Source organism: Crocodylus siamensis, chromosome 9, assembly GCF_052110815.1.
Source record: "Crocodylus siamensis isolate JL-2025a chromosome 9, ASM5211081v1, whole genome shotgun sequence".
Classification (NCBI taxonomy): Eukaryota; Metazoa; Chordata; order Crocodylia; family Crocodylidae; genus Crocodylus; species Crocodylus siamensis.
The window spans coordinates 14,318,265-14,333,313 of NC_143403.1; the positions used below are offsets into that span (position 1 = coordinate 14,318,265).

Below are 15,049 nucleotides of genomic sequence, written 5' to 3' on the forward strand. Positions count from 1 at the left end.
GTCTATCTTAATCTAGCTAGCAATTCTGATTTCTAGTATTGTATGTCTTGTAGCCTTAAAATAAAATCCAGCTGAACCCTCTAGATGACAGTTTAAATTCTGCTTGCTTGATTATTTAACATGACTCAGTCTTTACCAAACATTTGAACTGTTTTTTAAAATTATTTTCTCAACTGCGCTTACCCTTTTTTTCCTGTAATAAGTGTTTATGTTTTGTCTAGTTAACTGTAGTCACTGCTTAATAAATACTGGGCAAATGCATTTTCCAAGCATTTCTATAGTGTTTTGGTAAATGTCTTTATCATCATCATCAAAAAATTACTGAGATTTTAATAAGTATTTCTTGAATGCTCAGAACACTTCATACATAGAAGTATGACTACCCAGGATTTGCAGGGGAAAATTCATACTCTAAATCTGATACAAATATGGTTAGTTGCAGTCATCATGCAGAGTTCACCTTTTCTGCCTTCAGTCCTATTTTTGCCTAGCTCAACATCCTATTCCCTTAAACATGACACAGTGTATCTGATAATTTTCCATGGCAAAATACTAGCCACAGAACCTGTAAGAACAGAGGAGCTCTCTTTGGCTAGAGACAGACATTCAAAAAGCCTGAGCCTGAATTGATTCACTCTTTGCAGGTTAGTCTAAGCTGCACAGCTTAAACTGGTTAATAACTGGACAGACATTCTCTGTTAAATCAGAATATGAAGCCACATGCCTGCAGTGGCATAAATCATAAGCTGGGGGATACTAGAGCATGCCTGTCAGTCACTGCCAAAGGGGAGGAAAGAAAGACACCCTCCAAGGCTCTCACTCCTCCCTGCTGGAGTGGAGGGGGCATGGCCAGGTACCAGCCAGGGTTAGCACAACATACAGGATGCCAGCCACCATCCGGGGAGGAGGAGGGGGCAGCTGCTGCCAGACTAAGGAGCGGGAATGTGGAAAAAGTCTTTTCTCTGAAGCAAGCATGTCTTAAACACAGCAATTTGCAAAGTATACACCAGGGAACTACCAAAAATATTCACCTAAGCTAAGGTGCAGCCTAGTAAACACAGCATACACAACTTAGTCTAACTTAAAATGTAAACCAGGAAGACAAGAATTAGTCTTACTAACCCTACAGCCAGGCATTCAGAAAGGCTTTGTTTAGGTATTCCCACCTTTTACAAGTTCTGCTTTATAATGTAAAAGTAGCTCTGCATTCTTTGGTAAAGCTGTCTGCAACTTCCCTTAACTACATCTCCAGCATGTGTTATGACTGTCAGGTCTTTGCCAACACTTCCCACCTCTCAGTATGGTCCTGCAGGTCTTAGCTCTGGCCTCACAAGTACAGGACTTGGATCTGCACACAGAGGACTAGCTTGCCTCTCTTCCCCCATCTGGGACATGTTGTGGAATTAATCTCCTCCTTGCCTGGCTGCAGGCAAGCTGTGGAGGTGTGGCTGGGGCTGGCAAACTCCAGCTGCAGTCTGCAAGGTTTGCCAGTAGGGGAAGAGGGAGGAGAGGGGGCAGAGGGAAGAATTTGCCTCAAGGGCCACGGCAGGCCAGCATCTGGCCACACCCTGCCCCTGCTCCAGCTAGAGAACAGAGGGGAGGGGCCAGTCCAGCTCACTGGAGCAGAAAGCAGAACTCCACCCAGACCAGAGAGCATCTCCAGATGTTGGGAGAGTCTGGTTTAATTTAAACAAGCAAGAGGTCTGGGACAGACATTGTATAAGCTGGCTTGAGCCAAATCAGTTAAGTCTGATACTACATTCAATCAGGTTTATCTCAAACCAGTTTGGGCCATTTTCAAACTGGTTTACGTACACTGAATGTCTGTTCTGTTACAGGTTTAAACCAGGTTCTGATCACTTAAATTGGTTTGTGTGTAATGTCTGTCCCTAGCCTTCATGTGCTGGATCCAATGTCTATTGCAATGGTTCTTAACCTTTTGGATTTGAGGCACCCCCCTATAACTTTTGTGAATGGAGTGACACCCAATTTCAAAAACTAATTTATACATTAAAGTGCTCACCTCTTTGTAAATGGGCAGTGGGGTGCAGAATCATCTAGGCCTGAACAAGCTGTGCTTATCTGCTTAGTTTATCTGCTTATCTCCTCTCACCTCAGCACTCTTCAAAGGATCTGGCAGCACCCAAGCATGCCCTGGCACCCTTGTTGAGAATCACTGGTACTGAAATCAGTGGAAATGCTCTCATAAACTTCAATAGGTGCCAGATTAAATTCCCTTCTTCCTTCATTTATGGACTTCCAGTCAGTTTTGTCAGATGCCTTAAAGATTCTGTTCTGGCCTTTTACAGACTTTGTTCAAATAGTCATTTAGTCAATGAACTGGATTTTCACCTCTCAATCATCTAGGACAATCACTTATTTTAGCAATGAATGACATATGAATTTCTTAAAAGCAAATCCATATTTGCTTTTTATTTCTTACTACAACAAGACAAGTAAACCATGGACAAAATCCCTTAATTGTAATAATGGAAGGTTGTCATCCATCTTTAACATTTCTGTCCCCGAAAAGAAGTCTAGTAAAGGACGGATTTTCACATGTTCCTTTCCATACTTTTTTAATTGTTTTTAAAAATATTTTAACAGGCACAGCCTATTGATGGAGACATAATAAAGTCAAGCAGCATGGCTGGAGACAGTGTGTTAATACTACACAGTTTTAGTGAAATGTATTAGGATAAGTCTTTAAATACAATACAAACCCCACCTAAACCCAGAGACGGACTGAAATTCTGCAGCTATGTTACAGGATGCTGTGCATTACTTTGAATAAAAACAAACCCTCCCCTCCCGTTCACACTTCCTAGTGTCCTACCAAGGCATTAAGGCTGAACAATTCCCACATTACTCACAGCATACCTCTTAAGAGAAAGAAAAGCAGAAAAAAAGAAAATGTTTTCACTTTCATGAAGATTACTAATCCAGACATCTGTAGCATGGCAACAGCTGTTGACCTAGTGCTTATAACATGATATTCTGCCAATGAAGTGGATCTAACCCATGAATGCCAAAGTAGGAGCAAGCCACTCTTATGGGCCTGACAAGTGAAAATACTGCGACATTAACCTCACAAATCAAGGTTCAGGGAAAGAGAAGTGGCACAGGATAATATAAAACAACACTAGGTACGCATAACTTACAGTTAATACAAGTGCCCCAGCCAAATTAACTAGTCATTTACCTCTCTGGTAATGCTGCTGATTTCTAGGGAATTTTATTGGGGTTACATTAATCCATCATTCCTGCCAATATGTATAAAACTTCAGGCATCATGTGGACATGGACACAATTATTGACCAGACCCCCAGTTTATAACCCTCTTCCTTTCATGCCTCATTTTTCTCACCACAGTAAGTTGCTTTGGGAAGTACCCTATGGAGTTTCAGCTTACAAATTCTGTCTATTGAAAGAAGTACAAGAACAACAACTGTTCTTTTTGTCTCTTGGGGGAAAAAAGGCTCCCAGAGCCAAAAAATTGTTTATCATTCCAGTTACGCATTTTACTGTAACCTTGTTAAATAAATAAATAAACGGTGTCAAAGAGAGTAAAACGTCTATAATTTAAGGACAAATTGATGTGCTTAAGTCAGATCAAAAAGGATTCTTCGGTTGTATTTTACGTTGTTCAGTCCAATTGTCAGTTTTTTTATTAATTTAGCATGCTAAGCTTGAAACATTAGACATCGGTTTCTACTTGGGAGAACAGCTAAAAACAGAACAAACACTAGAAGAAACTGTGTTTATAATTGCTCTGTTTCTTAGTTGGACTTTGTCAGATCGACTTGGGTGGCAGAATTACATGGAGAGAAAATCTCACTTTGATTTGGAAAAGGTTGTTTGCAGGTGTCAAAACAAAGTCTACCAGGAAACCAAGGGAAAAATTAAATACTGTGAGCCATTATTGCAGGTGTGTTCTAGTGAAAATTATTGTTCTTTTGTTTTATGTCCCAGTAAACAGGATGAGCAGTAGAGGCCAAATGTAGCATAGGAGGAATTTAAAATATTACAAGCTTACAGTGAAACTCAAATTTACATTTTAGGCCAAGATAATGGATTAGAAAATTATTAAACCAGCAGTCTGTTGAAGAAATAGAGCAGACTGAACTATATGCAATCACTGAAGATGTTAGGGAGGTGACTGAGGTTCTAGCATAAAGCAAGTCTCCCAAGGTCTGTCTGCCAGCCACTGAGTGCTGGAAATCAGCATGCACCAGCCAAGACCTACTCCAGGATGTTGAGGGAGCAGCGTAGGCTCTGATTTAGGACAGGATGTCTCTGGAACACCAAACTACCTCCTACTCAACGAGGTGTGCTGGGGGAGCATGGGGACTGGTATGGGGCCTTTTCATTGGCCAGTGACTTCCAATGCTGAGGGAACTCCAGCTGCAGATAAAGGCCTTCTTCCTGACTCCTTTGCCCCAATACCGTACTTCAAACAAGCTAGATCCTAACAAAGGACTGTCCCCTTGGGCCACATGGAAGAGGTCTCCATGCTATCTCATGCAGGTTGTTAAGGCAGGCAGTCTATGCTCAGATTTAGGACAAGATGTCTCTGAAAATATTTGGATCCAATGACTATGACAGTTTGCCAAGTGAAATGGACTGGCTTGTGGATGTCCTTTCAATACACAGACTGAAGGAGCATTGCAAGCACTGAAACCCCACGTCCTGGCTCTGGGTTGGAACGGAGTCTTTCCTCGGTGCACATTGCACAAATACAGACTGGCTACACCGGCCTTACCTGGGGGAAGTGAACTTCAAAGTGGAATCCCCTGAGGGAAAATGTCCTGTGTCCCGTGTACTTATCTGGAAGTGGTAAATGCATCACAATCCTAAAAGTCGTCGCTTCCACTTACCATGTGAAGAGGAATCAAAGTTTGGTTACATTTCAGTTTATAGCATAGACATTACAAGGATGTTTCTCTGATGAATTAGCTGCAACAATACCACAGCATATGTTAATATTTAAAAATACACATGGGTTTCTGACTGGGAAATAAAGTAGTTGTACTGAATAAATCCAGCAATTCCCCAATATATTAAATGCAAACAGACCACAGAAAAACAAAGCACAAGACCTGAATCCACAGGCTAAGAATGAAAATTTGTGTTAGGTTGGTTAGCCTCCCTTATTTAACTCAAGAAGTTGTATGGATTGCAGCTCACATGTTTCATCCACGAGCAGTCATAAAAAAATCATAAAAATGAATTACTTTATTTAGTTATGATGCTGAGATAAGAAAAGATGACACCGCACAGAATCACAGGTCCTGATAAATTCCATTTCTCCAAATATATACAAACCAGACAGGGAAGTGAGTATTTACTAGCTGATTTGTACCATAGCGGTTTCAGCGTCTTATTTGTATAAGGTCCTCACTGATACTTCTCATTCAAAGCTCCACATTTCTGGTTGCTAGAGGGTGTGATGATCCTTAATGAGAGCAACAAGAAAAGAAGGCAGGGACTAAAAGAAAACTGCATTTGCAACAGACACAACAAAAAGAAGAAAAAAATCAAAACAATCTGAACATTGAACAACTTGATGCAGCTCTTAAATCCCCTATGTATTTTTTCATCCTTATCCTATAATACGCAGCTTTTGAACTGGGGATTCAGCCATCAGTGACCAGCTAGACTGGTACATTACTTGATTTACAGGCCCATTTGAAGTAGAGGCAAGGCTCAACAGGGCAAGCAGAAATGTTACCGCTCTACACTAACTTGTCCCGGTAAAACTACAGCAGAGGCTGAACTGGAAGCACAATTTTGCCATTAACAAGGCCCCTTTTCATACTGCGGATTGATGATTCTGTCTTAATAATATCCTAAATGATAGCCTCATGTCATGTTTTCTGTAAAACAGTCATCTCCAGCATCAATAAGAATTTGCCACACTCAGTGTAACCACTATTTATCTATAAACTACAGTGATGAGATTTGTTTGCCCTACACATTTTAATACTCTTTCTAGAATCATGTATAGCTACTACACTGCTGTTATATCATGATGGCCTCCACATACACCTGGACAAAGATCATTTCATTTCATTTTGCAGCTTGCCATTATAATTACTTCAAAGATTTGTTTGTACTGGCATAACTTGGACACAACCATAAAATGATGATACTCTCCAGAGGGTTTCACTGATGTCATTTCCATAAACCTTGACACCATTAAATTGTCCCAGTGGATGTATTATTTCATAATAAACTCATTATGAAACTTTGGTGACAATGCTAAGTCCATTCAGTTTAATGGGCACTTTGTCAGGTACCATCACTCAGAAACAACCAAAAAAACTGATCAGCATATTAACACAAAGGGTTAAAATATGTTGAAAATATTTGGCCTAGTTATTGTATTATAAGTTCTTATAAGTTTAAGTGGCAACACAAAACTTGAAGCTTGTGAGCCTGGCTATGGATCTAGATGTCGCTTTCTCCACAACAAAACATACTGCAATTAAACTACAGATAGACACCAACAGTGTTGGAAATTTATAATTCTGGATCTACACCTATCTCCACCAGCTCCTGTGAATTTTTAATAGAGACATATTTTATTTGGCAAAAAAATCCGTAGCAGACATTTCATAGGGGCTTAACCCCAACTATCTTAGCTCCTTTTGAAAGCAACACGCTTAGTAAATTATTTCCCAATCTCTTCAAAACAGTAATTATTACTGTTATTAAGCTAGTTATAGGAACCCACAGCATTCTACACAGGAGTGTAGTTAGTACGGGGATTAACTGACATTAATGTATCACTTGGCTTAAAGCCTATTGGTATTCAGGCTACTCAGTGCAGTAAAGATGCACAGTGACATAAATTCTTTGCAGAAAGAGTTAGACACCTATGCAAACTACTTGAAATTTCCCTTCACTTTTCCTTAATTCTATAGTGTCTTCTGACCAAAACAAAAGTTTTATCCGTATTTCACATGCAGGGCTAGATGGCTCTATAAAAATTCCCACGCACTGTCCAAAATCAGGGAGGCTGCAAAGTATAAGCATGAATGCAGGCCAGGTTACGTAGGCATTAGCATCATAGCATAAGCCTAAGTTCACAATGCCACTTGCACTGTTCCAAGAATAGTGTAGTTGCACTGATGTTGGAAACGTGCTTGTAATTTGCAGTAAAGACAGAGCCTTGAATTCTGGAAACAAGCCATAACAGAGCACCAGATGAAACAATGTCCTGAACTGTCTATATAAGTTTTAAAATACATTTTGGAATATAAGGGTTCAAGTAGACTGAAATAAGAACCAGAATGTTTTCTCAAAATAAAGTGACAGTTTTGTTCCATTAGGTAATAGCTCAGCACTAATTACTGCATCAACTCATCATTCAGTATTGAACTCTGATGTTTAGGATGAACTTCTTACAAAATTCAGTAACTAATCTGTACCAGAGACATCTACTGCCATATGCATGCTGCTGAATCCGTGCGAACAACCAGTATTAGGAAGGCCACAATTTAGAGGGTTCATTCTGCAAGAAGCACCCTCAGTTCCAATTTACAACAGGCATTAGGGAAGCTCAGTATTTTGGGATCACTTTGCCCCACCACCTCACTGAAGCTTTGGCACAGGTTACCTGTATAAATGTCACAAATCTACGGAATTTTATGATGTCAGAAAATCATGGTGTTTTTAAAAGTCTCAGGTGAAGGCTTCATGTCATTTCAGGGGTATATGTTATAGCCATCTTGGGCTAAGGACATAGTTAGACAAGGTTCTTTGGGTAAATCCAGTATCTTTTATTAGACCAACACAAATAGTTAGAAAAATTCTTCTGTGCAAAAAAGCATTTTTCCAACTATTTGAGTTGGTCTAATAAAAGATATCAGATTTACCCAAAGAATCACTTTGACTCGCCACTGAGTCTGGTGAGCAGGAACACAGACAGCAGCTAGGACTCTCTATTCCTCCCCTGCAGTAGGAGAGGATTGGGGGAAGTGATAAGTACCCCAAAAGCAGAGAAACCAGCATGGGATCTTGTGGCTTCCCTCCCTCCACAGCCAGAGTGGAGGGTGGGGAGGGAGAAATCTTGAAAAGCTATTTGGGGGGTGGGTAAAGAGAATTAAGTTTTTGGGGGGCGGGAAGGACTGAAATCTTGCATGTGTCTCAATGAGTTGGGGTTGGGTAGTGTGGAGGAGTTGGGTTAGGGGCAGCAGGGGTTGCGCTGGCTGGACTGGAGGAGGTGTCCTGGCCCAGGGTACAGACGAGGGGAAGAATAGCCAGGGCACAAGGCTGAGAACCAACATGCTTACTGCATGGCACAGAACATATACCAGGGCAGAGCTGAGAAACAGGGTTTGCAGGGCCAGGGAAACCAAAGCGCAATGAATTGGCCAGCCAGGAGCAGTAGGGGGTTGGTTGGCATGGAAGAGGGAAGATACAGCCACGGAGGGCTCACCTAGGTCTACATACATCCTTTAAGGCTACGTAAAGTGGTTTTATATAATTATTTAAAGTATTTTGATTCGAAATGTAATAAAACAACTGAAAACAATAAAGACTATGTCATGACATGTGTTAATAAATTGTGGGTGCTGGGCTTTGGGGAGCCCCCTAGCCAAGCTCAGTTGGCTGGCCTTGTACCCCCTGGCACTGCCCTCTCTGGGGAAGGCTGGAGGGCCAGGACTGGGTCTCGAGTAGGGGGGGCCATGCAGATGGGAAAGGGGCTGCAGAGACATGGAGGGATGTATAGTGCCATCCTGGCTGGGGAAGGGAGAAAGGACCTGCAGCACAAAGCTCCTTGCAACAAATCCTGAAGAGCCCCCAGTGGTCCTGTCCTGAGTGGGAGGGTTTAGGGGAGCCCAGCTTTCCTCTTACAAGTCCTCCATGGTCCCACCCATCCTGGGAGGGAGGGAGTTGGTGAGTGGAGCTCAGGTGGCCAGCAAAGAGTCCTGCAAAACAGGACCTGAGGCTCCCCTCCAGGCCTGCCTGTGCCTTTAAGCCTGGCACAAAGTGTAGGAAAACTTTAATTAAGCTCAGTTTACTTGAGGCGACTTTAAAGTTTCACATGAGACATGGCCCTTCCCCTATGTCCTCCCCTGGCCAGGTGGGTAGAGGAAGGTGGTGTTCCCTTGAGCACTAAGTCTGGTCCTGGATGGGCCGGCGGGTTAGGTGCAGGAGGCATGTCCCCATCACCTCAGGCAGGAGTGGAGCCACAGGGCACCCAGGCCAGACCACTGAGAGGCAGTAAGGCAAGACCCTGGACCCAGGGAAGCATGTGTCCCAGCATCTTGCTGCACTTAAGGCTGCCAGTCCCCCACTCAGTGTGGAGCCCACAAGAGGTGAGACTCTGGATCCAGGGAAAGTATCCTTTCCCCAGCCCCAGGATCTCCCTGTGGGGCTTAACAGCAGTGGGTCCCAGAATCCCTGCGTCGCACGGTCTCCAGTTGTTTAAGCTCCAGCGGCTCCATGCTCAGCATGGAGCCCGCAGGCAAAGAGACCATGTAGCCAGGGACAGCATGCTTCCCCAGCTGCATGATCTCCCTTGCATTGATCCCCAGGTGCTCTGTGCTGCAGCAGAGAGACCATGCAGCCGGGGAGAGCAAGCTTCCCTCACAGCATGTTCTCCAGTGAATTGAGCCCCTGCAGCTCCCTGTGAAGCACAGAGCCCAGGGCAGGGAGGCCAAGCATTTGGAAGAAACAACCTCATATCTTCCTTGACTAGAGCTCCAGTGGCTGTGCTGAGCATGAGCAGCGAGACCCAGGCAGTGAGACCGTGCAACTGGACTGCATGCTCTCTCTGCAAGCTAAATGTTGAGAGGGCTGTTCTCAGCATGAAACAGGGGACTACTAGAGATTTGGTTGGTAGGAGGGGTAGAGTAGTTGGGACTTGCGAATCCTGGGATACTGGAGGAATGAAAGTGTGTCATCTTGTTTCCCCAAAGCATCCGTACAATACCCGGGCATGACCTGGGCAAAATGATCAAAGATAGACCTCAAGCTGTAGTGGCGTATCATTGAAATGTTTAAAGGGTACTTATGGCTGTTTAACTTAACTAATGACTGCTCTCATTTGAAATGCATTTAATTTTCAGGATGTTTTTAAGGAATCCTGTGCCAAAGTCCTGGCTTGAATGTCTGCTCAGGAGTAAATGAATGTATAGTGAGGTGAAGCACAATGTGGAAATGAAGTTGTTTTTAGGCCGGGGTAGGTGGCTAATAACACATTGCTTAGAGATAGCAGATAGTGGGGAGGGGGAGAAGGGGAGGGGCATGGAAATTAGCTACTTACAGTGTTATCTTCTTGTTACTTTTCTGCGGAGACTTTATTCGGTAGCAGTTCAGAAATATAATTAACAGTCCCCAGGCACAACTGAAGGGGTGGAATATTAATGAAAAATTGAATCTTCAACATAAAAATTCAGAAAACATTTGAATATGCTACACATACATATCCATTATTTAATACTTAAGACCAATTCAAACATATTTCCTACCATCCAAGTCCCCATTTCTTGCCATATGTAGAAAAGTTGCAGTTGTTAGCCTAGTCCTGCTTACCTTGGGAGCTGACATATTGCTAAGGGACATGCTTAGGAAAACCTGACGGGCATCTGCATCCTCCTGGGTTTGTTTTATGGCTTTTGGAGTAGTTGGGGATGGGAGGAGGGCGGTGGAGACTCTTGTAAAAATCTTACAACAATTTGGAGTCCTTGCTCACAAATTTTCTTTTGGTTCAGAAATCTAATCACGCTGAGTGATTAGCATCCTGAAATCTCCTTTTGAACAGATGAAGCCAAAGCTGTTACAACAGATACACATTTACCAGCAATGATTCCTCTGGTCTAATGGAAATGCTTCCAGACAAACTAGGTTTCAGTGATTCACAGGCACAGAGCATTTCTTGAGATTAGTCTTCCAGTAAAGAAGCCAAATTGTACCTGTAATGTGGGGATTTCTGTGGTCCCTTACAACAGCTTAGTGCATCGAGAGGGAGATCTCTTGTACAGTTTTCACGGTCTGTGGAATATCTGATTTGGGAATTAGCTAAGTACTGCATGCATTGGCTAGACAGCATCTATTCAAGCTGCACAGACAGAAAAGATGTCCGTTACAGGCAGTGTCTGTACATTCAGCATCTTCTAAAACAGTGTGCCACCATCCTATGCACCCCTTATTGCAGGTGTAAGGAAGGTGTCAAGAATGACATCATAAGAGAAGGCAGGGGGAAGATTTAAAGAAAACAGGATAAATGAACAAGGATAAAAATAGAATAAAGAAAAGAGATGGGAAGTATAACAGCTTCACTGCAGGTGTGAATTGCTGTTCCTTAGTGTTACATCTCAGTAAACAGAATAAATGCTTGGTGGTGTGTGACTGCCTTCCAATCAGTGAAAGCAACGTGCTGTGACTAGTAATAGGTCATCTTTCAGCCTTCCTTTCTCTGGGAAGAAAAACAATGACAGTGATTAGGGTAGAGATGGACTGTAAAAGGGATGACCAGTCCATGCATTAAGTCAGGAAAGTCTGTAATTTCATGCAGTAAAATAATCATTAAAGCTTAAATTGGATTTTGCAATCTGCCTCACTCAGTTAGCTTGGCTTGTTTGTAAAAACGTTACAGACATTAATTAACCCTTTGTCCACATCCTTTGAAGACAGAATCATCATGCTCTTAGAATTCCCAAAAAGGCCCTCCACACGATGTCATTTATTTTGCAAACTAATATAGCTCAAATAGAAACAGTTTGCTTCATGATTAGGAAAATTTTAGAGAATCGCAGTTAATGAATACTGCAGGTGCTCTATCCTCTCATTAACCATAAGATGTGTGTAAAATCAGTTTAAATAGATGAAACTGGTTGGTGCAATTAACTACTTTTTTACATCACAATATTGACCATGAACACAGCAAGACACTGGTTATACTAATGAATTTGAATTTACAAATGGCCTGATTCTACAGCACTTTTTAAAAAAAAAAAATTTTTAATCTCAACCAAGGTTTTCGCTACTAAAATTTGGGATCTCTACCTGTGGCAGATTTACATTGGATTCCCAGATGGAATATCCTTTGTTTCACTGTAAAAAAGCTGTCTAATGGAAGCAGTGGTAAAAGTGCTGTAAAAGTGATTAAACTGCTGAAGCCAATTAGGATTCACAAAATACTCAGTGCTTGCAACTACCTAACTCTGGGATATCTGCATTTAAGAATATAAGAATTGTCATCTACAGGATAGACCATGGGTCCATCTTGCCCAATATCCTGTGTCACTGAGGGGCAGAGAGTGGATGCTAAAATGGAGAGTGACCTGGATAAGACCAGGGTTTGTTTTTTTCCCCACTGTTCCTCTCTCACTTGCAGACTGGGTTTCCTTTGGGTATTACAAGAGGATGTAAAGAACGAATTATATTTGGGCAATTAATAGACATGGCCAGCCAAGTTATTGGTCATTTCTGGTTTATTTGGGATTTTTTCTGATGTATTCCTACAGGGGCTCCCACTGTAGGCCTAAAGGGACCAGCAAGCTAACCACTGGGCTACAGCAGCAAGACTAAAATAAATTAGAGGAAGAAAAGAAGCCACAGTTTTTGTGAAGTTTGAATGATGCTAAAGCAATGCCTTATGTTTAAATAGTTTTTTATGTGCTACAAGGATAGCATGGGGAGTGAGAAGTTTCATCATCCTGAACCTACCAAAGTCTCAGTTGTTATTGAGTAGTCATGACATCATGTTTGGGATTTTACAGCTGGATTGTTCAAGCCTTTGCCATATAGAGGCCAAAGCACAATTGGAGTTGCAGCTGTCAAGGGACATGAAAGGTAATAGCATTTTCTACAAGTACGTCAGCAACAAAAGGAAGGTCAGGGGAAGTGTGGGTCCCTTACTGAATGGGGGCAGCAACCCAGTGACAGAGGATGCAGAAAAGGGTGAAGTGCTCGATGCCTTTTCACTTCAGTTTTCACAGGCAAGGTCAGCTCTCAGACTACTGCACCAGGAAGTACGTTTTGGGGAGGAGGTGAGCAGTCAACAGTAGTAAAGGCACAAATTAAGGACTATTTAGACAATTAGATGGGGCCCATCCATGGGGCCAGATGGGTACTGAAAGAGTTGACTGATGTGACTGCAGAGCTACTAGCCCTTATCTTTGAAAACTTATGGTGATTGGGAGAGATTCTACCTGATTGATAAAGGGCAAATATAGTGCCTATATTTAAGAAAAGGAAAACAGAGGATCCAGAGAACGACTGACCAGTCAATCTCAGCACAGTCCCTGAAAAAACCGTGGTGTGGGACCTCAAAGACTCCATCTCAAATAGGGTTGCCAACTCTTATTGAAGCTATTGAAGAAGATTTTTTTTTTCAACATGACAAAAATGTCATTCATTTCATTTTTTTTAATATCCTATTAAAATCTCCCAAATTGCTTTCAATAATCACTGGGAGATCGATGCCAATTCTGGTAGACTCCCAGCCAATCCAGGAGGGTTGGCTACCCTAATCTCTAAGCACGTGGAGGAGAAGGCAGCATGGATTCACCAAGGACAAGTCATGCCTAACCAACCTGTTTGCCTTCTGTGGCTAGATGACTGGCTCTGTGGATGTGGGGAGAGCAGTAGATGTGATATACCCTGATTTTAGCAATACTTTTGATATGATCTCCCACAACACACAAGCAAGCAAAGGAAGTATGGGTTGGATGAATGGACTATAAGGTGCACTCAAAGGGTAGCAATCAATAGTTTGATGTCTGGGTGGCAATCCCATGCACCGGTACAGGCTAGGGATCAACTGGCTAAGCAGCAGCTCTGCAGAAAAGGACCTAGGGATTACAGTGGACAATAAGAACCAACAGTGTGCCCTGGTTGTGAAGAAGGCTGATGCCATACTAAGCTGCTTTAGTAGGAACACTGCCAGCAGATTCAGGGAAGTGATTATTCCTCCCTATTTGGCATTGGTGCGGCCACATCAGGAGTACTGTGTCCAGTTTTGCACCCCCCACTATAGAAAAGATGTAGACAAACTGAAGAGAGGCTGGGGATTGATTAGGAGACTGGGGGAAAGTACTCTTGATGAGCGGATGAGAGAACTGGGCTTATTTAGTCAGGAAAAGAGAAGTCTGAGGGGGGATTTACCAGTAGCCTTCAGCTCCCTGAAGGGTGGTTCCAAAGAGGATGGAGCTGGACTGTTCTCAGTGGTGGCAGATGACAGAACAAGGAGCAACAGTCTCAAGTTACAGCAAGGAAGTTTAAAGTTAGATATTAGGGAAAAAAGACTTTCTTACTAGTGAAGCACTGAAACAGGTTACCCAGAGGGGTAGTGGACTCTCCACCCTTGGAGGCTTTTAAGACCCAGCTAGACAAAGCCTTGGGATGATCTAGTTGGGAATGATCCTGCTTTGCGCAGGAGGTTGGACCAGATGACCTCCTGAGGTCCCTTCCAACCCTAATTTTCTATGATTCAATTGGGTTGTTGTCAAGCCTGCATAAAAACTTGATAATCCATTGGTGGGCTCAGAACACAGTCTGTCATGCTGACCAGTGTGCTCTTGTTTGACCCTGTCTGTATCTATCTGTTACATCCTTTCTTATGGTTATATATTAAGCTCTCTGGACTGACACTGTCTTTTTTTGCTCTCTGTTTGTACAGAATGTGGCACAATGGGATCCTGCTCCATAATTAGGGTTCCTAGGTGTTTTGGTAATACAAACAATAAAGTAAAGAAGAATTGTATAAGTGGTCCTACCTCCAGGGCTGCCAAAACTAACAGCTTCTTATTTCACCATTATGATGGCTATGTCTGTGGCTCCACGTTCACCCAAACTCATACTTCCCTGCTGATTAACCTACCAGTAGAAAGAAAACTATGTGACACTAGCTAATATTTTTTTCACCATTACATCTTGTCCCCTAAGGTTACCACTTCAGAGATAACTTAAGTGGAATTATGTACATCTAATTTACCAAATAACATTTATACACAATACAGCCTCCCTTTGGATACTACCTGCCTACTCTCTTTTATAGGTAGTGTTTAGCAATTAAGCTACTGAACATCTTTGT

General features: G+C 42.4%; 1 long non-coding RNA gene across 1 annotated transcript in view; it reads right to left on the reverse strand.

Annotated features, from left to right (window-relative positions):
* LOC149857120 (uncharacterized) overlaps positions 1-14,814 on the reverse strand; it is a 50,512-nt gene extending 35,698 nt beyond the window's left edge. The window contains exons 1-2 of the long non-coding RNA XR_016444219.1: positions 14,733-14,814; positions 10,277-10,357 (exon numbers count right to left, since the gene is read on the reverse strand). This is a non-coding gene — a long non-coding RNA (uncharacterized LOC149857120). The remainder of the gene's footprint in view (positions 1-10,276; positions 10,358-14,732) is intronic.
* Positions 14,815-15,049: the final 235 nt, after the last annotated feature.